Source organism: Lonchura striata, chromosome 3 (genome assembly GCF_046129695.1).
Source record: "Lonchura striata isolate bLonStr1 chromosome 3, bLonStr1.mat, whole genome shotgun sequence".
NCBI classification, from domain to species: Eukaryota; Metazoa; Chordata; class Aves; order Passeriformes; family Estrildidae; genus Lonchura; species Lonchura striata.
The window spans coordinates 4,812,635-4,837,968 of record NC_134605.1 but is presented as its reverse complement, the minus strand read 5'-3'; the positions used below and the strand labels follow the sequence as shown (position 1 = coordinate 4,837,968).

At 39.0% G+C, this 25,334-nt stretch overlaps 1 protein-coding gene across 1 annotated transcript in view; it reads left to right on the top strand.

Annotated features, from left to right (window-relative positions):
- Positions 1-6,840: 6,840 nt before the first annotated feature.
- The window catches only part of SPTLC3 (serine palmitoyltransferase long chain base subunit 3), a 150,866-nt gene continuing 132,372 nt past the window's right edge, over positions 6,841-25,334 (top strand). The window contains exon 1 of the mRNA XM_021527824.3: positions 6,841-7,092. The gene's annotated coding sequence lies outside the window, so the exon portion shown is untranslated. The remainder of the gene's footprint in view (positions 7,093-25,334) is intronic.

Here is a 25,334-nt window from a genome sequence, read left to right as displayed (position 1 = left end):
CTTCAGAAAACATGTATTTCCCAAAGATAAGTTACCTTGGAGGGTCTGTGTTGTATTAACATGCCACTCTCCCTTGTCTAGGATTATGAGCAAAATTAGGTTGGTTTTGCTTGCAATTGGCCAATGTGCTCTCAGAGGCTTCTACTTTCTGTGTATATCACTAACCAGGAGCTGTTTTATTCCACAGCCCAAAAACTGGAGTAGCTGCAGTGACCCAAGGAAGGATGAGTTTGCAAAGCTCAGATGAAGCAAAAAGCAGGGCATCACCCAGCCTGGAGATTAAATGCTGCAGGCAACTTCCTGCAGCTCAGAGACAGCTTTTATTTTCAATTCCATATCTAGATCTGGGTGGTGACTTAATTCTCTTCTGCTCATAGAAAGCAGGGTTTGCTTTCAAACAAAAGAAAACAAGAGAAAAAGGAAAAAAAAAAAAAAGATCCCATCAAGAAATACAGTGGCAAATCTGTTTTGATTTAGTAGGAAGGAGCAGATTCTTACTGACATTTCTCCACCTCCCCTGTACTCTCAGGACTGCTATAAAAGCTGACATCAAACTTCTGGACTTGGTCCAGGTCCAAATAAAACTAGAGCCAAAAGAAAAATCTATTCTGGGAAGTGAGAAGGAAGAATATGGAGAGAACATAAAGTCAGTTTGTTATTAGGAAAATAAAAGGGGGAGGAGAGTAGAAGGGAATAATATGTTTGTTTAACAATGATTTTACTACAAATGTGATGTACAGTGACAGTATGTTAAATTTCCTAGTCAACAGGGATCTATACAAAACAATTTGTGGTAAAAAGGAAACAGATGCAGCTCTATCTGCAGCTTCACACATCTGCTCTTGTAAGCCACTGCTCTGCCTATAATTCTCTAGGAGGGATGCAATAAAAATGATATAAAATTTTATTGTGTTAGTGGCACTAGTTATTACAGTGAGAAGCCAGAAAACTTACCCAGGGCTGAACTTTTTCCATCTTTCAGTGCAGCTTAAATGATGAGACTGCTGCTGGTACCACCAATACTAGTGTGAGACAGGTAAAGAACATTTTGGAGCATTGATCATGTGGGGTGGATGCGGGGGACAAAACCAGAGTTACAAAGCTAAGTAGTAGAGTAATAGGAAATTGGGGAGCATGGAAATGAAATGTTGAACTGGTGTTTAAAATAAAATTTTACAAGAAAAAAAATATGTCCCTGCTCCATTGTTTAATGCCATCAATAATAATTTGCCATACTTTTATTCTGCATTTCAATGGCTGTAGCTTGGGAAATGAATTGGAATGGAATGACATAAAATAAATAATGGTAGCTTTCAATCTGGATCAGAAAATATAGAAAAGAATTGAAATGAAATCAAACGGACCTCCCATAAAATCAAAACTTTGTCTCTTTTGGATTAAATCAAATAGATTTCCCTTTGTGGGCAGCTGGGCAGCCCAGCCCAGTATTCTGTGGTACTCTTGGACTGGATAAGACATCCATGGAGGGACATGTTTCTTGGGATGCTGAGCCTCAGCAGCTGTTTCTTTCCCATTTTTTTTCCTTGTGTTTGCCTAAAATTCAAAGACTCTGATCCAAGAGGGTGTTTATAAAGCCATTTCTTCAAGGTATGGCTGCACTGCACTTTCAGGATGCTCCAGGCCAGACAACTAAATCTCCTCACCATCTTTTGCAGCCCTGGCATTGCTACCTCAGCCTGAGGAGAGGCAGCCAGCCCCCATGGCTGCCCTGGTCCTGCCCTGGCAGGAGAGTTTTGTCTGAGGTTTCCTCCTGGCATTGCCCCATGGCTATTGGAGCTGGCAGTGGGACTGAAGCAGGGACAGCAGAGGGAGGGATAGGGGAGGAGAGAGAGGCCCTGGGAGGCCTCCAGAAAATGGCCACCACCTCCCCTCTTGATGCCTCAGGGTGCCTTGCCCTCTCCAGATCCTTTTCCATGCATTTGGGTCATATTGTCACATGCTACAGCAGCAGGGTTTTTGATTTTTGTGTGCTGTGGCTTTTTCTAGATTTCAATAACTAAGAGTCCCAGGTGATGGCACCAGGTTTACTGAGTTGTTTGGTGTGTCAGTTTGGAGTGACCGGTGTTATTCCCTCCCCCTGCTTTCCCTGGGTATTCATAGTGCTCAATAAAAGCTTCTCACACAGTCTAAGCACAGGCTTCAAGCATATCTTTTGTGATAGATGAGTAATGCGATGATTGACTCTCACAATTATCATGTATATACGTAAAGAAAAGTTTTATAGATTTATAGTTATGTTTCACCCCCTTGCATTGGTGTCCAGAGACAGCCAGGGTTGGGACAATTGGGAGGGTTAGCTTGTCACTGTGGTGACATCTGACTGAAGCAATACGTGGGATAAATAAATAGACTCCACAAGCTGGAGTAGTTCTGAAGTGGGTATGTACTGTCAGCACCCAGCACAAGTGAGATATCTCTCCAAAAACTTGTGCACCGAGCCTCGGTCTGACCCACACCTTTACTGAGAAAGGTGTTCCATGTTCCATACATTACACAACTTTTCCATGCATATTCAACCCCTGGCCCCGCCTGTCCTCGCCTCTCATGCTAAATAGGTCCACACCCTTCTAGGCATGCATGGTTTACCGTGGTGGTCCTGTGGGGGTCTCTGGTGGTCTCTTGAGGCTGAAGATTGTGGTCTTCCTCATGACTTTTGAACTTTTCTCCTTTGCGCATGTGCTTTTGGTCCTTTGGTGCTTATCTGAGTACATCTGTCAGTTTTGATGGGCTTGGAGACAGTGGAGCTTCTTTATCTGGGTTCTTTGCATCCCTAGGCATTGTTCTTTATGCAAGAAATTTCAAAAATTTGCATTTTCTTATGCCCTTTGTACCATGGCAGAGGTTTTTAAGTAAAAGGTTAAAATTCAACACGTAACTCTACAAGCTAAAATATAAATGCTTAATTCATTTAGTTAACTTAAGTGAACTCCAAAAATCTCTATTTCATGACCTCCAATCAGGATTTGAGGAAGTGATGTCCACCACTGAACAGCAAAGAGGTCGATTGACAGAGCTTTGGGAGGGGTTAAAGGGTAAAAAGGCAAAACCTCCATTGTGTGGGTGAGCACATGGAAAATCTGTTCCTCCCAGTACCGTAACATTTTCTCTACTCAGTCTTCTGTTGTATTTTTGGTACAGTTTAATAAACCTTTCTACAAGTGAGTAATAATTTCTCACACTTTGGACATGCTATTTTTTTAGCAGGGTCTGTTACCTGCCAAACAGGAAGTTCAAAGGGCTGACGGAACAATCCCTCTCACCTCAGCAGCAGGGAGAGCAACACATTCATCTTTCTCTCATGTATCTTTCAAGAATTGGAAATAAATACTAGGCTATTAGGCTTTTGCAGAATACAATGTTATTTAGACACTGGAAGACTCTTGCGAAGTAAAACAATGGGCAGGCTTTTCTTTCCTGTAATTACAAAATATTGCCCTTCATCCCTTAAGTCTTGTTAAAGCCATGTGAATATGTGTTTGGGACAGACAAATGGGCTTACTTTATGTTTAAGGTAATTTAGTTTCTTGGATTATGATAAACATAATCAGATGCTAGAAATCCTAAAAATTTAGAATTTATTTTACTGTGGAAGATTATAAAATAAATAATAATATTGACAATAAATTCACATAAAACATAACAAAAGTTAAATCTGGAACCAAAGTCCAAAGAAACTCTTCAAATTGTAATGTCCAAACACAACCCTTCAGGTCTTTAAGCTGAAGTGAAGTAATTTAAACTTTTTCACATAAATTTAATTTCTGTTTGTGGAGCCACAGTGAAACACTTTATCCTACCTTATGTTACTGAATCTTGCAGTGACCTGTAGGAAATTTCTCTGCAGGCTGAGGGATTTTGTCAGAATTGCATGTTATCACTGTAATGATGCTAATATTTTGACTCTGTCTCACAACCAAATATTGCAATACCAGATTACTTATCCTGAAGCAAAATATTTTGATCTCACTTCCTAAATGAAATCCAAACATTTTTGAAAGAGCATAGCTTTTCATTCCAATAATTTCTTTTCCATCATAAATATATTTCAGTGGAACAGTCCTGTGCCATTACAACTTCCAGCTATAATTTCAAAAAGCACGATCTTTTAGAATCTCACTTGCTAGATAAGACCATACTTTTCTGTGTGTGTTTTTTTTTTTCCTGAATAAACAAAGCATAATTTAGAATTGTAATTAAGAAAACAATTTTTTCAACATTGGTCTTATACTGGCTGGTTAGAAAATGCTTGAGGAAATGTTTTGCCAGGTTATTATTGATTATTTTAGAATAAATGAACCAAGCTGGTAACTAGGCAAATAAAATGGGTCAATATTTAAGAACAGTTTTATGAGTTCTACACCACTGCATAGGAAAAGCCGATAGCAATGAGATTGTGGTGACAAATATGCTTAAACAAATGTGATGTTTCTGATGATGTTCGTGACCCATTCCCTTATCTCCTCAGCATACTGAACAATAAAAGAAAGAAAAACTAGCATGGCCCCTGAAGTAGCTGTCTTGACCTGAAGAAATTCAGAACTTAACCTGAGAATGACAGAGTAAGGAGGCAAATTCCTTACTTCTTAGGGTTTTGAGGCATAAACAAACAAAAAAGGGACATTGGAATCTTAAATTTGTAAACCTTGCACTTCAGCTCAACATTTCAGACATCTCGTGTGTCAGAAACATGGTAACCTGAAACTACACTTGGCCTATGCTGACAAAAGGATCTATTTGCTGATCACTGAGGATGATCCAACTGGAGCATTTGGATGCCCTCAGCACATCAGGGTGCATGGTCTATTCAGAAATCTGGAACAGACTTCTGGAAGGCTGCAGATCCAGATGAACCCAACAGGTATATATTTCTGGGAGCATAAACTTCTGCAACCCTACCTAAGTGAGAATAACTGAGTCCACAGATTATTATGAGGTGATGATTACATGTTTTTACTTTGTGCTAAAAATTAAGCTGGAAAATTAGGTTAATAATTCTGAATTTCTTTTTTCCCTTTCAGCTCCTTTTCATTCAGTCCTGGCTGAGCAAATGAGCAAATGAAAGGGGCATCTTGCAGAAATGCAGTTAGCAGAAAGCAATGTAATGAACCAGCTTGTTTTTCAAACCATGAAGTGCTATCATCCCTAGGAATAATTCTGAATAAACTCTCTGATACCCTCAAGCTCCGTCTGTTCTTTGTGGACTCGTGGGTAATTGCCATGGTGAAGAACATGCATATATTAAATTACAGGTATTATTTTAATTTTTTTTTTACTTTGTTAAATGCATTAAATTCCACGCTTGTTTCACTTAATGTCAGCATAAGGCTCCAGGCATCCTTGTAATGTAATTACCATTGGAGTCATACACACAGCTGCTGTTCTGTGGCAGGTGACAGCACAGCTTTGCATTAATGTGAGGCTATTATTAATAATGCTAATATTTTCACTTGTAGAGATAGTGCATATTGCAAAAAGGTTATTATTTTTGAATCATTTAGTCTGACTGTTTTCTGTATTCCATTGAATAATGCCACATTTCCAAACAGCCAGCCATAGGTGTGTCACCTGTAAAAACAAACACCTTGCATGACTGTATTAAGTTCAAACCTTGTTTTCCTTCGCTTTGGTTCTGAGCCACGGCTGCTCCACAAGATAGATTAATAACCATAGGATTAGCAGAAAATATATCATGTCTGTCTGCTGCAAAGAGTATGGCTGATCTTTAGAGGGTGAGAAAATAAACTCATTTATGCTTCAAGAGAAGCAAAATAGCCTCACAGACCAGCAGAAATTTCCTTCCTATTTCACAGAACCATTCTGTAATCAGCATCTTAAATTGTATTATCTATAACATAAGGTCATAATGCAGCAGCCTGGTGGCCTGTGTGAACTGCAAATCACTGCCCTGGTAAAAGAGCTTTGCAAAGAGACACCAGAGAAGTCACCCAAAATGAGACAAGCGTGGGAGAAAGCTATGCTTTTAAATACACAGCAGCTTATATCACACACACAAGCCAGCTGGCTGAGAAGAAATAGTTTACAGCTCTAAATCAGTGGCAATTCCTAGGTGTTATTTCTCTTTTTATTATGCAACGCTATGAGGGAGAAAGCATTAATTCTCAGAATATTTATACATTAAATACACAAAATATACTGCAGACCAGAAGAGGAGTTTTCAAAAGCAGCAGACTGACCTAAGCTACCTCCCAGTCACAAGCCTCTTCAGGAGGTTTGGAAAGGTCTCAGCCAAAGGTTTTGGTTTTGTTTTGCTCCAAGTACAGGCAGGAGCAGGGACCTGCTGGGGCGTGCAGAAGGTGTCTCCTGGAAATTTATTGGAGTGAATATCAGAGGAGGCCAAGGTGGCTGCCAGGTTTTGGAAATAAGTTGTCCTGCCCTGCCAAGGGCTGAGTCTCTGGTCACTTTGTGTGACCTGGAGGCAGCCCCAGGCCTTCCCTCCCTGTGGCTGATCCATCTGTCTCTGGAATTGGTTCCCAGTCAGTGCAGTCATGGTTATTAGTGTGCACTAGGATGGACATGTAGGCAAGCAGAGAGACTGGGAGGCATTTTGTGTAGCACATTGGAGAAGGAAACACAAGTAGCTGGTGCTGCTGGGGGCATATGGTTTAGAGACAGGACATTTTGTTCATCCAAACAATTTGCCAAATGTTTCTTATAAATCCCCTACCTAAAATAGTAAGATCTGTTGAGGTTCCCTGGGATTTATAACAGCCTAATAACCATAATAAATGATGTTGTTAGTATGGGGTGATCAATACAGTTTTCTTGAAGTTGAAGATAAAAATTAACAGCAGAGGAAAGGAAACCTTTCATATTTACACTGTGGGAGCTCTTGTATTAATTGGCACATAATCAGGTGCAGCTGCTAAGGATCAGGCAGCTCTTAAAACTGACACACAGAATACTGCCAATGCAGCCTGAAGAGCTAGAGAATATGTAAATATTCTGTTTGCTTCTAAGCTTACAGATTGCTGGTCCTGGGTTCTACTGACATCAGGATGAGACACTGTGGGATTCCCTCATGTCATAAACCATCTCTTCCCCTACTTGCAGGTCAGTGAAAAGTATCTGTCAAAATATACCTTTTTTTTTTGTGTGTGTCCTGTATCTTCATCACACCAGTCTTCACAGCATTCAGTTTTCTTGATGGGACACATGCACATTCTTTGTGGGATCTTCTTTTATTTATTTTATTGTTGTCCTCGGGAGAAATTATGCACCTCAGGTTGCCAGAGCTACACAACAGCAGGCAAGTTCAAACAAGAATATAAACTCAGGAAAGCAAATTGTGTAGTAACAAAGGATTGAGCTCTTGATTACAACCTTGGAAGCTCTTACAGGCACAGCAAAAAATCCCAAAACATTTAGGAAATCTGCAGTGACTCTAATAACACCCTCTTGTTCTAGCTGTCACTTAGGGTTTTCTCTCTCAGCTATCTGTCAAGGGGCCAATTCAGCCAAATTCCCCCTCCATGGGGCTGGATTTCTGAGTAGGTTTTCATCCTGGTGTTTCCATTCACTTTAATCTGCAATGGTTTTCTTGTTGCTATTGAATGCAACCAAAGCTTGGAGGATGTCTGTTTATTTGCTCACTTAGGGTCTCCTGCTCCCCTGTGGCCTTTGTGTGGGTGTTTCATGGACACATAAGCCAATAAGATATCTTTAACATGAAACATGACAGCTCTGCTTTGTGAATAAGGTTGCTGAAGGGCTGAGCTTTTCCTGTTCTCTTTAGAAAGTGAGCTGAACTGAGTTTAGAAGCCTGTATGTGATGTTTTATTAATCCCATGAGTCTACTTGTGAAACAGTTATGTCCTTTGGCTTCATGGCACTTTTATAGTGACCATGCAAGTGGCCATGTTGCTACACACTAGGCATTTCAGGGTTTGTTCTGCCAAACAGGTTTGTATTGCATTGCTTTAAGAATGGTTTTTGGGACACATGAAACACCTTTTCTTGCCATCAGTAACAGCTTTTTTGTGTGCCTTTACAAAGCTAATCAGCAGCTGCATTTGTTTCTTCTCTCCAAAACACCCTTCTCCATCTTGGCCTAGGTGTTCCTTGCATTAATATTCATAAATTTGATATTAATTAAGCGTAAGAGATGTGGTTTCTTCAATCATCTGAGGTTCTTTCTTCTCTTCATGTCTGCAGCATGCTGATTTTATGATCTTCCCCCCAAAGAAGTGAAAGAACAAATGTGTAAATACAGACACTTGTGTAAAAGCTGGTGCCACGTGTTGTCTGGCAACTAATAGTTGTCACATCTAAATTAGCCAACCTGCTCTGGAGACAGGTGATAAACAAATAGGGACCTCAGGAACAGGAAAAAGCACATCGGGGAGGAGATAAACAGAGTTCACAAGAGGGGGCAAGGGTTAAACACTTAGAGAGGTGTAGGCTGAAGTCCCTGCAGTAATCATTGTTTTTATTTATTGCTGCCTCTTTTGGCTATTTATTGCTATGCTGATGAAAGAGTTTCTTATTTATCTGGTTTTTGTTAATTCCCTTGTTTTCTTCCTGGACTGACCCTCTGGTTTGTTTTTTCTGTTAGAACTGCAAAAAAGTTTGGATGAGGGTTTTATAATTCTGTTCCAAATGTGTTATTTTCTTGAGTAGACCTTGTTCTGTTTTGTGCACTTGAAAGGCACAAGAACAATAAAGTGTATGCAGAGTGAAATCAAAAGTAGTGCAAAGAAGGTCTTGGAGAACATCACACTGATGTTACTTACCAGTTATGGTGGTTGTTATTTTGTAGTTTGGTTTTTGGTTTTTTTTTTTTTTTACAAGCTCATCGGATCAACTAGGTACTAGACAAATCCTTACAGCTTGAAAAATTTGCTTGGAAGCATCTTTTGCTTTTTCCAGAACTGGTGTGTACATTTTATTCCATTTTTCAATATACTGAGTGTGAAACGTTCTCTTTGAAATATGCAGTAGTTTCTTATGTGTCTACAAAGTGATTCTACAGAATTTATTTATTTTTTCAATTTTCAAATAAAAAAACAAGAAAGTGGCTTTTGATTGAAATAAAAAATAAATATGAGGAAAATAATATAAAGCTAGAGAGAATGGGAATAGAGTGTAAGAGATTTATTGAAAACTTTGAAGAGAGGAGCATGTGTGGGAAACTGTCCTAAATTTGTGGTTAGTCTTTAAATTCTGCCTCAACTGTACATCAACTATTCAGTATTTTATGAATTGGTTTTGCCTAGATTATATTTTAAGATTGTAGATTTTATGTTTATTTATTGGTTTTAAAGAATGCTATGCTAAAGAAATAAGAAGTACCAAAAATAGGGCACAAATCCACTCTGGGGTACTGAAAGCCCAACACTGGGTTATTTTGGATATACCCTATGTGAATCTCTCTCTTTATTTAGCGTGTAGTCAGCATTAAAAATAACATTTCACCATATGTGAAGAACAAGAAGCGATCAATACAAAGTCAGGCTACCTGCCAAGAAGGTTTTTTTTTTTTTAATTTAGTTTTTTGTTTGGGGTTTTTTTTCCCCAAATATTAAAAACATAAAAACATGAAAGAATAATACTATTAAGAACTTTATTCTGTGTTGTTTGACAAAGAAAAAAATTAATCCTTAAATATTACGTTTGTGCTATTCTATAATTCACAAGGGTGTAAATCCTGACAGCTTTGGAGCCTTTTGATACTTCCAAAGATATGCATTAAGAGCTGTCATGCCTTTCCTGAAGGTAAGAATAGATACCATGCTTTATTTTGGAGTAAAGGGAGAACCAGTAAGCTTTACTTTCCTTAAATCCATGGTTTGTAGGTATCCAAGTTTTCCTATATGAAAAAGTGCTCTAATCAATCAAAAGATTAGATCTGATGTCCCCCTGAAGCAAATAAACCTTTTTACCTCCTTGAACTGCAAGAGCAGTTTTGGAAGTATCTTAATATTGCTATGATGAAATATACTGCAATCAAAGTAGAACCATTTGGGCTAAGAATGAAAAGGCTTTTTTCCATTAACTTAATATATTTTTAGTTGCTATAAGTTTGTGCAGTGGTTAAGATATAGACAATGCTATGAAGGGATGAGGAGCTTGGTGCATTTAAGATCATCATGATTCATCTCTCTCTCAAGAGAGTGCTCAGAAATAGAAAGCTCACTGAAGACAGTTAATTCTTGTCCTGCCAGAGGATCTTGGGACAGCTATATCGAATATTAAAGCAGCAAATATGAAATAAACCCAAAACTTCATTGGGAACAACTGAAATAGATGAGTTTGCTATTATGCTTTTCCTATCAGATATTAGAACAAGTTCCCTGTTGGAATGTGTATATCTGTTGGTCAGCCCCCATCCTCCTTGGTATTTCTGGTGTCTTCAATTTCTGGAACTTCAGTAAGCTGTGCTTTATTTTTCTGGTGGAAAAATGTGTAAATTACAGTAATTTGCATAAACTGTACATAATACTTCACTCTGGCTATTTTGAAAATGTAAAAAAGCAAAGCTATTGTGTCTATCCATGGACAGTTTGGCTGGTTTATTCAGTCCCTTATACCTGCAAGGGAAAACTTGAATTATAATACTAGAGATGTGCTCTGGCTAATACTGTGGGACAGTTACATTTTTCCTTTAATTTTAAGCCTCCTTATCCTATTCTTGATATGGCTTTCCATCCAAAAGGGGTCTTGAAACACACCTTTCTGTGAGTCTTTCTATTTACTCTGTCCTCAACTTGCTGCTCACAAATTGTATTTCTAATAAAGTTTTGACTCATCAAAAGAGAGAGATATAGATTGAATGTTTCTTATATCTGTCCATGAAAATCTCAGTATAAATCCACCTGGGACGCAAGGGGCAGGGGAGAAGAAAGTTTTGTCTTTGTTGCTGCAAGTTCTGGCTCTGATAGCAAGCAGACAAGGTTAGTGGTTGCTTACCATCCTAGAGGTTGTCCTTGCACAGGTCAGGCTGTGGCCACGCAGAGGCATGTGAGTGCATGAAGAGCTTGGGGAGAGCCTCAGGTGTCCCAGGGAAACCTGAAACTGGACTGTGGGCTCACCTCAGGTGAGAAGCAGAACTGGAACACTCATTCTAGGAATGAGGTGGTGAAGTAAGAAGAATGCTGCATGTCACATACTGAGAGAAAAACTTTGCATCTGCAGCTTCAGGATGGGAATGATGAAATGATGGTGATAAGGGTGCAGTTTGAGGGGAGGACCAAATAATATGAAGCAAGCTGAAATTAAACTGCTGGTCAGCTACCTATGCCATATGAAATAAGTATACATAGTTTTATGAGAGCTTCTGAAAGATGTGCTGCACTGAGAAATGTTCTTGATGGTATGAAGATGGCAATGCAATTTTATTCCCTTTGCTTCTGCCTTCCCCTTCTTGTCTCAGTTCCACCTCACTGAACACTTCCCTTTTGCAGATCATGTGAGAAGCACCATTTTCCTACCAGCATATAAGGTGCTCTCTCCTCTCTTATTTTCCACCTGCTTCCTTAAAGATTAGTTTCGTGTTATGATCCACCAAAGTAACCCACCTAACACCTTGCTGCAGAGATTGCAGGAGCAGTTTCACATCCCTGACAAAATCCCATCAAAGCCCCAAAATGATTTCTTTATGTGAGTGGCAAGGCAATTACTGAGCTGAGTGACATGGGTGAAGGAGTGCATTTACACAGAAACTATTGCTACAGCAGAAACTACTGGCAGGAAAGCAGTGACTGACATCCCTTGGCTTATTATTATGGGCCTTGTATAAATGGAATAGAAGCAATGACTGTAACTGCATTTCTAATCAACAAAGTGTTATGCCAGTAATTAAGTTTCAACTGACTCGCATCTCCTTTCTAGGCATTAATTGGAGGAAGATATGCAGATTGCTGGTTAATAATAGAATGTTTATAGTTCTGTGATAATTTTCTTCATTTTTATCTATTTGTTTGTTTGCTTGTATGGAAAATATTTGATCCTGTATGTGTCTGTTTAGCCATCAGACTGTTTATAATCATTGTTTATTGAGGTAGTTGACACCTTAAAGCTCTGCAACTTGCAGAGCCTAATAGCACCAAATGTAGAACTTTATTTTGCAAAATAGAGGAAGGCCTTTCAAAGAAGACTCCAGATTGTCCAAACCACATATGGATGTCAGAGATGGGAACAGTGTGAGCTGCATGCTGAACCTATTTTAAACTCCCACTCATGATTTCCAAATGCAGTACTCTGTCAGAGTGTAGGCATAGAGAATTTTGGGTGCTACAGCACTCATGTAAATAAAAGCTCCAGAAATCTGTTTTGTCAAAGTGTTAATAATTTTGTTACAGTTTGTGGTGGTGCAACTAGAATTTGAACCTAATGTAAAGGTGCAATTAGATTGTGACTAATTGTATAATATATTTACTGCCTAAAGAAACCAAAAAATTGACAAAAGCATTTACATTGTTTTGTACAGGGTGACAAAGGGCTTTGTGGGGAGGGGAAATACCCATGTATCACATAGTGGCAGACACATGCTTTATCCATTGACCCAAAAGCCAAATCCACATGCATGTTCCCATACCTTTCAGTAGGTGCTGTGTACAGGAGAGCAGCTCTGCACCAGCCCAGATTCAGTTTGTTCTGCACCCGCTCATTTGCAGCTGTCTGGAATCTACCATTGCTGCATATGAACAAATTAACTGTATTATTGAACTGGGAACAAACATCCATTCCCTCTGCCTGGGCTTTGTCAGTATATCAGCTTTCTATAGATGCAGTCCTGTCCTCAAGAATTCTCTAAAGTGTGCCCTATTCCCTCTGTTCTAGTAGAGCAAAGATAAAGTATTTGTCCAGAGAAATAGCCAGCCAGTCTTCTTATACAATGAACAGCGTTGTTTGGCTTAGCTAAGCTACATTCTTGCACCTCCTGGGGAAAGAGAAAACTGCTTGGGAAAAATAATTTTTTATTTATACTGAAGGGAAATACTGTTTCCTGTAATAGCAGAGTTCAGGTTTTTACATTAAGTCTCTAGACAGTTCTTAATGCACAAGGTGACCATCATACACAGGAGTTAGCTGGTTTGAAGTTTTGTGCCTTTGGGATTGCACAGGATGGCTGAGTGCTGCCCTCCAGCCTCTTTATCCATCAGGAAAAAATGAACTTGCTTAATTCTGATTTTCCCTCATTGCATCTTTATACAAATGACTCTCCATAAACTTGCAGCTTGTTTTTAATTAGTTTCTGGAAATACTGCTTTGAAAAAAACATCAAAGAGCTCTGGAGATCAAGTAAAAAGCCTCATAGGTGTTTGTTGTTTCCTACTCCCCATTCTTTTGACATTTTAGCAAATAGATTAATTTTATATTTGAACAGCTGCTGCAATTTGCAGCATTGGGTAAAGTCTGGATATACCACATTAAGCAATAGCTTGGGACTGTTGTCAGAGAAGGGCCTCTTCCTGGAAGACCATCTGCTTGCCAGTAGTTCACAGCTGAATTTACAACCAATATAAGTGCTTGTGACACTTCCTTTTGGAGGTACTCAGTGTGGACAGGATGGAAAAGTCTCAGGCAGCTGCTTCTGCACTCACGTGCAGCTTTCAGTCTGGGATTGCACGTGGTCACACAGACACGTGGGGTTTGTGCACATATTGCTCCAGGAGAGCACTGATGGAGGTGGTAAAAGAAAGCAGATGTATGGGGAAAAAATCTGAACTCCAAACAGTAGCTTAGGCTCCCACAGAGAAGTGTCTAGGCAGGAAACACTGTCAATATCCTTCAAATACTTTAGAGGTTATCTTACTTTTTCAGTCTTGTTTAATCTTTTCCTGAATTAAGAAAAGTTATGAGAACCTCCAAACTACCTTTGTAAAGACCTTATAAATTTGGTTTGAAATTGGTTCTTGGTCTCTAGGAAAATTTTATTTCTCAGTGTTCCTTACTGAACACAAAGGTTTGAGTTTGTAACTATCTCTCTGAAATCCCATCCATGCCAAATAAAAATAATTTCAGTAAAATACAAAAGCTAAACTAATGAAAGATCTATGTAATTTTATAGTGGTTGAATAGTGGAAGAATGAGGAAGAAGAAGAATGTGTTTCTGAATGAATTAATAGGAGGAATGTTCTCTTGGATTTTGGACAGGAATAGTCTCTGCTACAATTCAAATCTCTTCCTTCTGTGATACACGAGTCTGGATTCCTGATTCCTGTCCTATGAATGCTTTGGAAGTACTAACCTTTTTTTTTTTTTTTTTGAGAGTTATTAAGTCCAGTTTTGTAGCATGTGTTTTCTAGGTCTATGATTGTTTTCTTGACTTTCCTCTACTCTATCAAGCTGAGCTATAGAAATCTACACATAAACCCACAACTGTGAAATTTGAAGTTGAAGCTGCTAAGATGCTCTAAGAGATAGGCTGCAAAAATGTCTTTAAATGAGAATTCTCTCTGCAGAGGTTTAAATCACTGCAGGGGTAAAACTGATATATTTGTCCAACGGCTTTCAGTAAGAAGGAGCTACATTTTTCCAGGTGGTTCAAAAATATTTCCAAACTAGCACACCTGCAATTAAGCACAGACTTTCATGTAGATCTTAATGATACTGAATGGTGTTTATAAGGCTTGTTATAAAATTATCAACATTCCTGTAAGACCATGGGGTTGTGGTTTCTAAAGTAATATTCTCAAGGATAGGAAAGTACTATTATACCCTGGGAGCTGAAGCATCAGCTGCTCATTGCACTTTAAAGATACCAGTCAGTTTCCAGAATTATCAGGGAAGGGACCACTACCTTAAGACAGTTTATCCTGTTCTGTATTTCATATAAGGAGCCTTGAAGAATTAGAGACCTAGCTGAGGTATGCCTGTTGTTATCTTAAAGAAAAATCAAGAAAAATTAGGGCTTCAGACTCTAATTGCTGCAATCATATATGCATTTCTAGCCCAAGTCACTGGACTTTCTTGCTTCCACTTAATCAAAGTGAATTGTGATATGAGCACCACTACATGGTGGTGCTGCATAAAGAAACTATAGAAAATGAAAGGACAATCTACTGCTGGAAGAAAATGAGTGGTTGTTCTGCTGGGCATTGTGAGGCTTGTTAACCTCCATGGCGACCAATGTTTTAGGGTAGAAGAAACTGTTAACATGCTCTCTGTCTAGGACTGGGAATTTTCATTGTCATGAAAGGTGCTATACTGAATGCACTGGGTATTTAAGGCTTTTATTCACTGGACACAGAATTGCAGCAAATTTAGTGTTAAATAAATAAATAAACTGGCTGGTAATAGCTGGCCTTAACTTTTTGAGCCAACAGACCTGAGCATCTTCTCTGCTTCTTCTTCATTTGCCATTAGCGGAAAACATAAAAATTATTTGTCATGGAGCCAACCCAGCTCAACATATCTTTAAAAAAGTCATTTTTCCCACTCATCTCCCTGACTCAAGTACCAGCTGCTTGTGCCATGCTCTGGTAGAGGTAAGAAACACCCTCAGGAAATGCATGTGCAAAGACAGAACAGACTGTTGATTAAAATGCCTGTGATGATGTCAAAATGTTGGCCTGGATATTTCTGGTATCTCCAGAATATGCCAAAACACCTGCACATCCTTCCAGATGCAACATGCTCTGTAATGTTAACTGTGTGGTTTCTTTAGAAATAACTAAAAAGACTTAGCCTTCCTTTTCTCATATCTTCAAGCTTTCTACTCTCTTCCTGTTTATCTGGACTGCTTTCTTCTGCCCCTGCCACAGTTGTTTGGTGTCATGTAACTTCCTTGCAGTTCAGAAGAAAAAAAAAGGATAATTCAAACATTACACTTCTGCTGAGACCCGATAGCATTTTAGCTGAAACAGCAGCATGAAAATATTATCTTTATGGTACAAATCTATTTTAATACTAGTTTTTAAAGAAAATAAGCTTTCTTCTTCTACTGTGATGAAGACCTCAGAACCAGGGGAGGAAAAAAAACCTACCCAGACCTTTGCCCTACTTTGCTTTTTTGTGTGCTGAGCTGCAAACACCAATAGATGTGTGAATATGTACCAGTCATTCTTTTTCCAAAAGAATATCTTGTTTCAGCAGATAATTGTTGTCTTCTGTTGTGTATCATTTGCCACGTGCATATTCTCCTGTCACATTCCTTAGGTATTCCAGGTATGGTTTTGGTGGATGATGTGTTTTGGTCTAGACTTCCCCTTTGATTGAAATTGTAATTCTGATTTATACCAGCTGCTAAGCAACACAAAATTTTCTGAGTTTGGGCTGTCCCAGATTGAAAAGCAAGATGTATTATGTTTGCCATCTGTATGGCAGTTGTCTTGTGCTAAGTGATAACAGTTTTTCCCTTATCTATTCCACAACCAAACCTCCCTCAGGGAGACATCTGCTTATAATGGGCTGCTGAATGTCTCAGCATGACTGATAAAACTAGAACATCCCACTGTGAGATGCTCCACCCAGAGGGAGGAGCCAAGCATTCCTACCTGTACATATAGCCTTGAGATTCTGGCCCACGAGAACAGCTTTTTCTGTGCTGGATTTTCCCAGAGGAACAGCTGCATCTCCCACTGCCTCTTCAGAAGAAGATTAAACCCTTTTCTACAGCATCACTGCTCCAACAGAACCACACCTGACACTCCAGCAGTGCAGCCATTCCCGTTTGGACTGCTACCAACACCCTGTCCAACAGGGTGTCAGATTGTGTTCTGACTCTGTCAGTGTTGTTTTGGTTCACTGCATTGTTTATTTTATCTTTTTATTTTCTTCCCTAATAAAGAACTGTTATTCCTGCTGCCATATTTTTACCTCAGAGCCCCCTTTAATTTCAAATTTATAACATTTCGGAAGGAAGGGGTCTACAGTTTTCCATTTCAGGGGAGGTTTCCACCTTCCTTAGCAGACACCTGTCTTTCCAAACCAAGACAGGGTCATCTAAGCAATAGCAATTCAGAGGGTTTAGTAGTTTACAAAGACTATGCAGAGTCTCTGCAGAGGCATGAACAGGTTTATAGGAAGTGATTTTGTAGACAAGAGTCCATTTAAAAGTTATTACTCATAGACTGGGTATAAGGGTTTCTTGCTCTTTGCTGTATCTAAATGTTTCATATCTATTTGATGTTTCATCTCTTCAGATCTCTGGACAAAAAGCTGAAATCTCTTGCCATTTCTCTGGAGAGCAACTCGCTTTTCATGTACACTGAGGAGTTTCCTTAGGCTGTGGTTCGATAAAAATCTGCTTTTCAACTTCAAGACAGCTAAAAATGCCAGGGACTGGGGAGAAGCAAAATATTTCTGAAGAGCAAAGGAGAAAAATTGATTTACCCATTACACTTCTGTCGTCTGGTCATTGCCTACATCTCTCTGACTGGAAATCACAGAACGGAATAGTTTTCCTGATACCAAGAGAAAATGCAGTACCAAAGAAAATTATTTTGTGTTTTGATATTGTTACTTTAGTATAAATATATGGATTGGGATGGAAGGTGCTCAAAGGATTCCTTGTCCATAGCTAAGAGCAGTCTTAGTTATTGACAGACTGCATTTTGTTGATTCAGAACAGATACATTTCTATAATTTCAAAGAAGTTTAATCCCTTCTGCAAAAGGTTCTTCCCCAGCCTACTCAGCATCTTCAAGACCTCCAAGGATGAGGTATCCTTCTTTTTTAAGTCCCATAACTTAATAAAGGAAACTTGCTCTTACAACTTGTTTTTATAAAGGTTTTCACTCCTGTTGCAAAATTTACTGTAGCAGTTTCCTCTTCAGTCTGTTTTTCCCTTACATCCTTAAATAACTCTGCCATTCACATTGAAGTTTTGCAAACTTGGTAACTTTTAGCATATTTACTTTTCTGCCTTGAGAGGGGACACAGATTTCATTCAGCAAAAGTTTAGTGATATCGCCACAAAATGACATAGCAATTTCTAGCTGGCACTTTGTCTTTTTTCTAATACATATTTCTTTTATATAAGATATGTAAATGCTGACATAACCTTCAGGTTTTGGATAATTTGGATATGGGTACTGGTGGGGGTGTGAGGAGGAAGGGGTAGTAAAGTCAAAGGGAATGGTTTCCATTGATGTCAGAAGACCTTATTTTCATTAACTCTGCTTTCTGTTGAACCTTTTTTCCCAGAGGGGTGTATGATCTTCTGTGTGCTGCTAAGCATCTGCATTGCAGTGCCAGGTGCCTGGTCTGCCTTCCTTGAGATGAGCTGGTTGTGACCTCAGTCTCTCTTTCCTGGCTGTTCCATAACATTGTAATGCAAAAATGCCTTCAAGGCATCCTAAACTTAGCCAACACAAAGAGAAAAGAGGAAGGAGAAATTTGGTTCCTCTAAAGAGAACTAAACAGTAAGAGATGTAGATGCTATCACAGTGTTTCTGGGTTACTGTTGTCTTAAGTACCTTCCTATACTTTAATGAATAGCAACACCTGGAATATTTTTTCCAGACTTGTAAATCTCCTTATAATTACTTCACCGACTTTTCTTTCCTATTTGATTTACCCATGACTTCCTGACAATATTTTTAGCTTGTAGCTTGTTCTCAAGCTCACATTGATGCCTCTATGTGAATTAACTGATTAAAGTCGGCCATTCAGAATAAATATTTGCTTTAGGCTTACCTTTTCCCATCCTGCCAGTTTTCACAAACAAATGCAGCTTGTGTTTTGCCAGCTAAAAAACATAACTCCAAAAGAAAAAAAAAAAAAAGGAAATTAAATTATACCTCCAGTTAAAAAAAAAAAAAATATATTTCCTAAAGTTGTAGTTATCCTTCTGTGTGCATATTTGCAGTGTGTTTGAACAGTAGGAAAACCCAAGATCTGCAGATTAGCCAGCAACCACTGCTTACACCAGCAAGGCTGGTTTGTGGTAAGTTTGCTTGTCCTTGGCTGAGAGATGAATGACCACTGAATGGTTTGGGTTGGAAGGAACCTTAAAGATAATCTAATTCCAACCCCTCTAGCTTGGGCAGGGACACCTTCCACTAGAGCAGGTTGCTCAGAGCTCCATCCAGCCTGGCCTTGAACATTTCCAGAGATGGGACAGCCACATCTCTGGGCACCCAGTGCTGCATCACCCTCATAAGGAATAATTTTTTTTCCTAATATCCTATCTAAGCCTGCCTTCTGCCAGTTTAAAATCACCAGCTCTTGCCCTGTCACTGCAGGTTCTTTTAAACAGTCCCTTCCCTCTGTCTCATTGTCCTCTCCTTGTACTGGAAGGCCACAACTGAGCCACCCCTCAGCCTCCTCCAGGCTGAACAACCCCAATAGCAGAGGCGCTCCTTCCCTCTGATTAATTTGGTGGCCTCCTTTGGACTCACTAAAGCTGATTCATGTCCTTTTTGTGCTGGGACTTGCTGACAAGCTGACTTGTTTCCCTCTGGAGTGAATCCCGTGCTGCTCACTATTTCTATGTCCTCCTGACTCCCACTGGCCCTAGTGGTGTCCCCATCTTCAAGAGGGGATTCAGCTGGCTTTGTGGGGCAGCAACTCTAAATCTGATGCATTGAAATACCTTCTGCAGAATGAGACATAATTGCCTTCAATGACTACCTAAACAATTTATAGACCCGCTTTTTCTGTGGTGTGAACTGTAACAACAAAAAAAAAAAAAAAAAAAAAAAAAAACAAAAAAAAAAACCACAGAAAGGAGCTGAAACATATGAAAGACCTTATCTTATCACATTAAGGAAATGGTAGTGAAGTGCAAAAATATTATGTAGCACCTTGTTTGTCACTAAAGGGTATCCAAAGGACAGCTCTTTGTTTTTCATTCCTTCTCTGATCTCTCATTCCCACTAGGTGTTGAAGACTCTGAATTAACTCTTCATAAACCTGTTTCCTTACCTGGATAAAAGTGGTTGGGCAGTCAGCAGGGAAAGGAATGACTTCTGTTCCCCTTTGGAACAGAGATCCTTGATGTACCATCAACTTCCAAGTCTCTTTTGGGTGTGTTTTTTTTCCCCTGCAGGGCTTTAAAATGTTTCATGTTGGTGGGATTTTTTTTTTTAACTCTCAAGTCCTTGAACTTGTAACTCACTATTTCAACAATCTTACTTTTGCCTACAATTTTACTTTTCTTACCTTGGACAGGTCTGCTCGACTTTTTTTCACAGCTTATTCTCACAACTCAGCAATTTTCTCAGAAACTGGAGCCAAGGTTACACAGCTGTGCTCTATCAGCTGGCCTTGGATTACACACAGCTGAACCCTTGAGATTACTGCTAGCAAAATGAAGAAGTTAATTCAGCTTACTTCTAGTAAAAACCCCAAACAGTCTGGGATGAAGAATCAGTGATTGTTTCTTTCCTAGTCATGTAGCATCAAAATTCTAGTCTGATTAAGTCTAGGTAATTTGAAGAAGTATCTTTTAATAAATTAGTTTTGAAAAGCAAAAATAGGCCAAAAGTAATTGCTGTCTGAGTCTTGATCTAGTGCCTGTTGGTGATGCTTGAGAAAGATTCTCACCTTGCTCAGAGCTGAGGGGGGTGCATGATCCCAGTGTCATGGTTGTTTTCTCGAGGAACAATATCTCTTTAAAGAACTGAAATGGATTATGCTATTCTTTTTAACTCTCAAGCTGTTTGGTAAATATAGCCTAAGATGCAGATACAAAGGGACCTGCAGCAATGTTTAGGCACAGACACATCCTCAGATTAATTTACAGAATGTAGCTAATTACCATGACAGCTTTCTTGCTTGCTTTTTTCCCTGTAGCTTGTGTTTGCAGTAGTCTGTGGCTAATAAAACTGTCAATTTTCTTTTACTTCAATAAAAGGTCACCCCCTGACAACAGTCCTGTGCCTCCTAACAGCTACTGCCTTTATTAATATTTAAAATGTACAGAGTGATATTTCCAAAAGGTCAGACTTTTAAAAGACATAAAATGTCATCCCTAATTCTTTTGCCTCCCAACCTAATTTTCTGCCTCCTCTTCCCCATCCACCATTTATGTGCTCTATTTTAGGTACAGTATTTAGCATGGCTTGTGTTAAATCAGATAAACATCAAGTGTTTCCCTCTTGCAGTACTACAGAGAGGCAAAAGATAAATTTGTCACTGATTCACAGTCCAGCAAGTTGTGTACATGGATTCCAATTCTGGCTGTAGCATAGATTCCCTTGAGTTAAATGAGTAATTTGTTCTGTCAATTCCTGGTTTAAGAATGCATTTAAGGCAGTACCTCCCTTCAGGCAGGTAGGGTCAAGAGGGTATCAAGGCTTCAGCTGTGAATAAGAATTTAAACTTTTTCCTCCCCAAGGCTTCTCTTCTTCCCATCTAACAGGCAGTCTACAAAATGGAGAAAGTAATATTTCCTAACCACAGCTCTCTTTAGATAGCAATCTCTCTATTCAGGGTCAGTTTTTCCAAGTATACTTATCTAAACAGCAGCCTTCTCTGCCTGAAAGAGAATTGAGAAGGGAAAGCATTAACTTTGTCTACTGGCCAGGTCAGAAAATGGTCACTTTTTCAATGAGAAATAGGATTACTAGGGCCTCAAAATGTCATTTTTGCATCTTCTGCCCAGGGACAGGATTTAAAGTCTCTCATTCCTGGCAGAAGCTTGACCACGCTCTTACTTTTTAATTTTCTCCAAGGGTAAAGGGTGTTTTGTGATGAATCATGGATTCTTCACTCATATTGCCCAATAGACAAGCAATAACCAGGCTCACAGGAGTCTTAGTGAATGAGCTACCAGATTCCTTCTGAAATCCTTTCACAGAAGTCTGATCTGCAACTGGATGATCCTAATTAGATAGTGAGCCCTAAGTGTTTGTGGAGGTTCTGCTGACACAATCTTTCATCTTCTAGACTGTGACTGGTTATAACATCCACCTGAAAGCACTCAACAGCATTAATCTTCAGAACAGGATGAAACATTGAGGAGCAAGCTCTTGTTTGGTGTTAAGTTAGTTCCTCTGCTTTTTTCACAAATATGTTATGATTGCATATGAAGATACTTCAAGAGCTGATCCCTGACCAGTTACATCACATTTATCTCATCTCTGTTCCTCATTCAATCACATCCACTTTTTTGAAATGAGGTTTATTTGCATAGCTGATTATTTTGTCATAATTAACAGTGTCCTGGATCAGACAATCCAAAAATAGAAGTGAAGGGCTGCTAATACAGTCATCAGTCTCTGATAATAAATTATCCAGTGAAGATCTGTCAGTGCAGGTACTGGGGAAAAATGTGCAATGAACAGAGTTCAAGCACAAGAAGCAGTAACTGCTGTTCCTTAATGCCCATGACTGATTGACAGCAGATTATTAGTCAAGTTCTTCCTTCTTTCAAGGAATATGGGTAATTTTTCATGACAGTATGAGAAAAGTACTTTCTATGCTGAAAGGGACTAATGGCTAGTAACCATCAGCCTAATTTTCTATAAGATAATTTTAAGTCCAGCTGAGAGTCAGAAATAAGATTTTGTAGGCCTGCAATTTGGTTTTGGTTTGCTTGTTTGTTTTAAAGGATTAAGACAATGAAAAATAAGTGCATTGGTTTTGATAATGTAGTTTAGGTAAAAATAATATTTCCCACTGTGGCTTGTAGCTAACTTTGAAGCCTGAAAAAATGCACAGGCATCAAGGCATATTGCATTCTAACTATTTTGATAGCCTCAAAATTAATTGCTTTTCTGCCCTGAATGGTGGAATACTGATTCCATAAGGAGGGGAAAGACTGTTGAGGTAAGGGACAGGCTACCCACCTTGTGTGTAGTATCAGATCAGTCTGCTTGGTGATCATGAATTGAGAGTCCTGGATCAATAACCCCTTCAGGTGAAGGAGATTCAAACTTAAACATCTCTTGGTTCCCAAGGGTATGTCCAGCTTCAGGTCATAAGCAGGTCAGAGACAGATGTGGAGATGGAAGGGCTAGGAGTAAAGATAGCATTGCTCTCCCAAAATCTGAGTGCAGTGCAGTAAATGCTGCTTAAAAGAGAGAACAAGCTGTCAGGAGCCATCAAGTGCAAAAAGGATCTGTGGGCCCTTGTCCAACACGTGTCTTCTTCAGGCTACATCTAAGTATAGCAAGCTTGGGGTGTAGGGAGAAAAACATCATTGAATTGTTAACACTTGCTTCATTTTCAGTTTATTAGAGGGCTTAGGCAGCTACCAGCAAGCCATTCCTCCTCCACTGTGCTGACTTATTAATGCATTTTTAGGTTTTAAAGCCTTACTATCCTTTTTACAGGGTTATTAGACACCTAGCTTGAATTGTGAGTTTTCCTGGGTGTTCATCATGAGCCTGAGCCAAAGAACGTTTGCAGTAGTTCTGGCAGTTCAGTTGTGGATAGGTGTGGTGCAGGTTTACTTTGGAAGCAATACAGAAAATTATTGATCATGATCTAGGGTATTTGGAAGTGACACTTAGTGACTGGGAGCTCTGGAGCTTTGAAAATTATTTTGTGTTATCTTCAATAATGGATTAACGGCATAATGTGTGAGAAGAAATGCTTTGTCTATGTTAATTTTGGCCTAACAGTACTTGGGATCAAGTGTCAGGAAACTGTTCTTAGTATTCCTTGGGGGTGTTATAAATACCACTGTGAGAATTTCAGACCCTAAAATCTTCAAAAAAAGAAAGTGATGAATAGTGAGTAATGAGCACAGCTGGAACAGGAGTGTTTGAAATCAGGAGGACAGTGATGTTTGATTGTGATTTTGGGGAATGTAATCTATTTGTGAGCTTAGCAATTTTAACTCCCTTGGGTTTTATAGCTCTACTGATTTATCTTTAACTACTTTGCTGGTAGTACGGTTGAAAATATATCTGTAGTGATAAATTCCTAATGAAAGCATAAATAGCTGAGTGAATGTGGCTGGCATGTTCCAGGCAGCAGGAATTTCTGAGCCTGGTGAAAGGTGACAGCAACTAGAACAAAGCAAATTAATGATTAGGGATATTTTTGATCAGAACTTCTTAAGGGGTATAATCTGGTGACAGCAGTACTTTTGGCAAATGTAATTGTTATTGAACTGGTCTCTATTTTAGGGAAGGAAGCAAGGAAATAGGAGTGCATAAATAGTCTGAATAGCCTATGCTTTATTTTTTGTTTTCAAAATAGTGCTTGAGTTTATTTTACCTGGACTGGCTTTTTCAAATACTTTTTTTAGCAAAGTAAGTAGTTTAGAATTGTAATGAAGTGCTCCATTTAGAACTAATATTTACTTAAGTCTAATTTTGCAAATTTTACTTTTGCTTATCACTGTAACAGGGATTTGCTTTGTGTTAGGTAAAATGGATTTTGTCTGTCTATCTGTGCTCAGTAAGCTGAAGTATTTTTTGACAGATCAATTAATTCCTCATTGCAAAATTCTATCCACCTGCTCATCAAAGCCCAGACATTGTCAGGTAGGCTCATCAATCAGTACTGCAGAACTGTTCAGGATTAACAATTAATTGTGATTAATTCTGTAATCATGTACCAAGGAGGTGACAAATATATTCATAGCACTTCCCAGCCTGATCCAGAGTTGCAACACAGCTTGCCTTTGTCCCAGCTAAATACCTTTTACACTATTGTAGAAGGCCTTTGAGTTTAGCCTAATTGTCTTTCTGTTTACGAAATCAACTGCACTGAAGGCTCTAAGAAGCCTTTAACCAGTGCCAGCTTCAGTGTAAATTATCTCTGTGCACAGGCACAGACGTGTTCTTCTGTCTCCCTTCTTAATATTCAGAGAGTCTTTCATTCATAATGTATGGGACAGTAGACTAATGAACACTATCAGAAAAAAAGGCAAGTGCTTCCTTTTCAATTTGTGGAAGAGTAATATCTGTGTAGGCATTATTTTACTTGAGTTTTTTTCCCCTCCCATACTGCTGCTTCTAAACAAACACACAGCTCACAACAAAAATGCACTATCTTTCAATTCAAGCTACCAAGCAATGACCCACCTTAAGTGATTTTTATTTGCAAAAATGAAGTTCAGTGAAAGCTAAGGCCACCTGTCTGAATAGAACGCCTGAGCCCTGGGGCTCATGTAAACCATACTTGTGGTTTGATTCCCTTTGCATCGCTTGCTGAAAAATATCCAAAATAATGATCTGATGTATAAGGTTTTGGGTTGGGTTTTTCTTTTTACTTTTGGGGCTTTTTACATTTTTGTGTATTTCCAGATTTTCAAAGTGCTGCAAACTCATGGATGATGATGAATTGTGGTTTTATTTATGCAGCTAAACTGGCAAGTTTATCAAGGACTAATTCAGTTGCTGTGAAATTGAGAAGTTGAGTTGGGTAGAGCTGTAGTGTGATCCTACAGAGCTCTTTGACGAAAGATATTACTGTGGCATTTCCCCCATTTATAATACTTTGATTTAGTT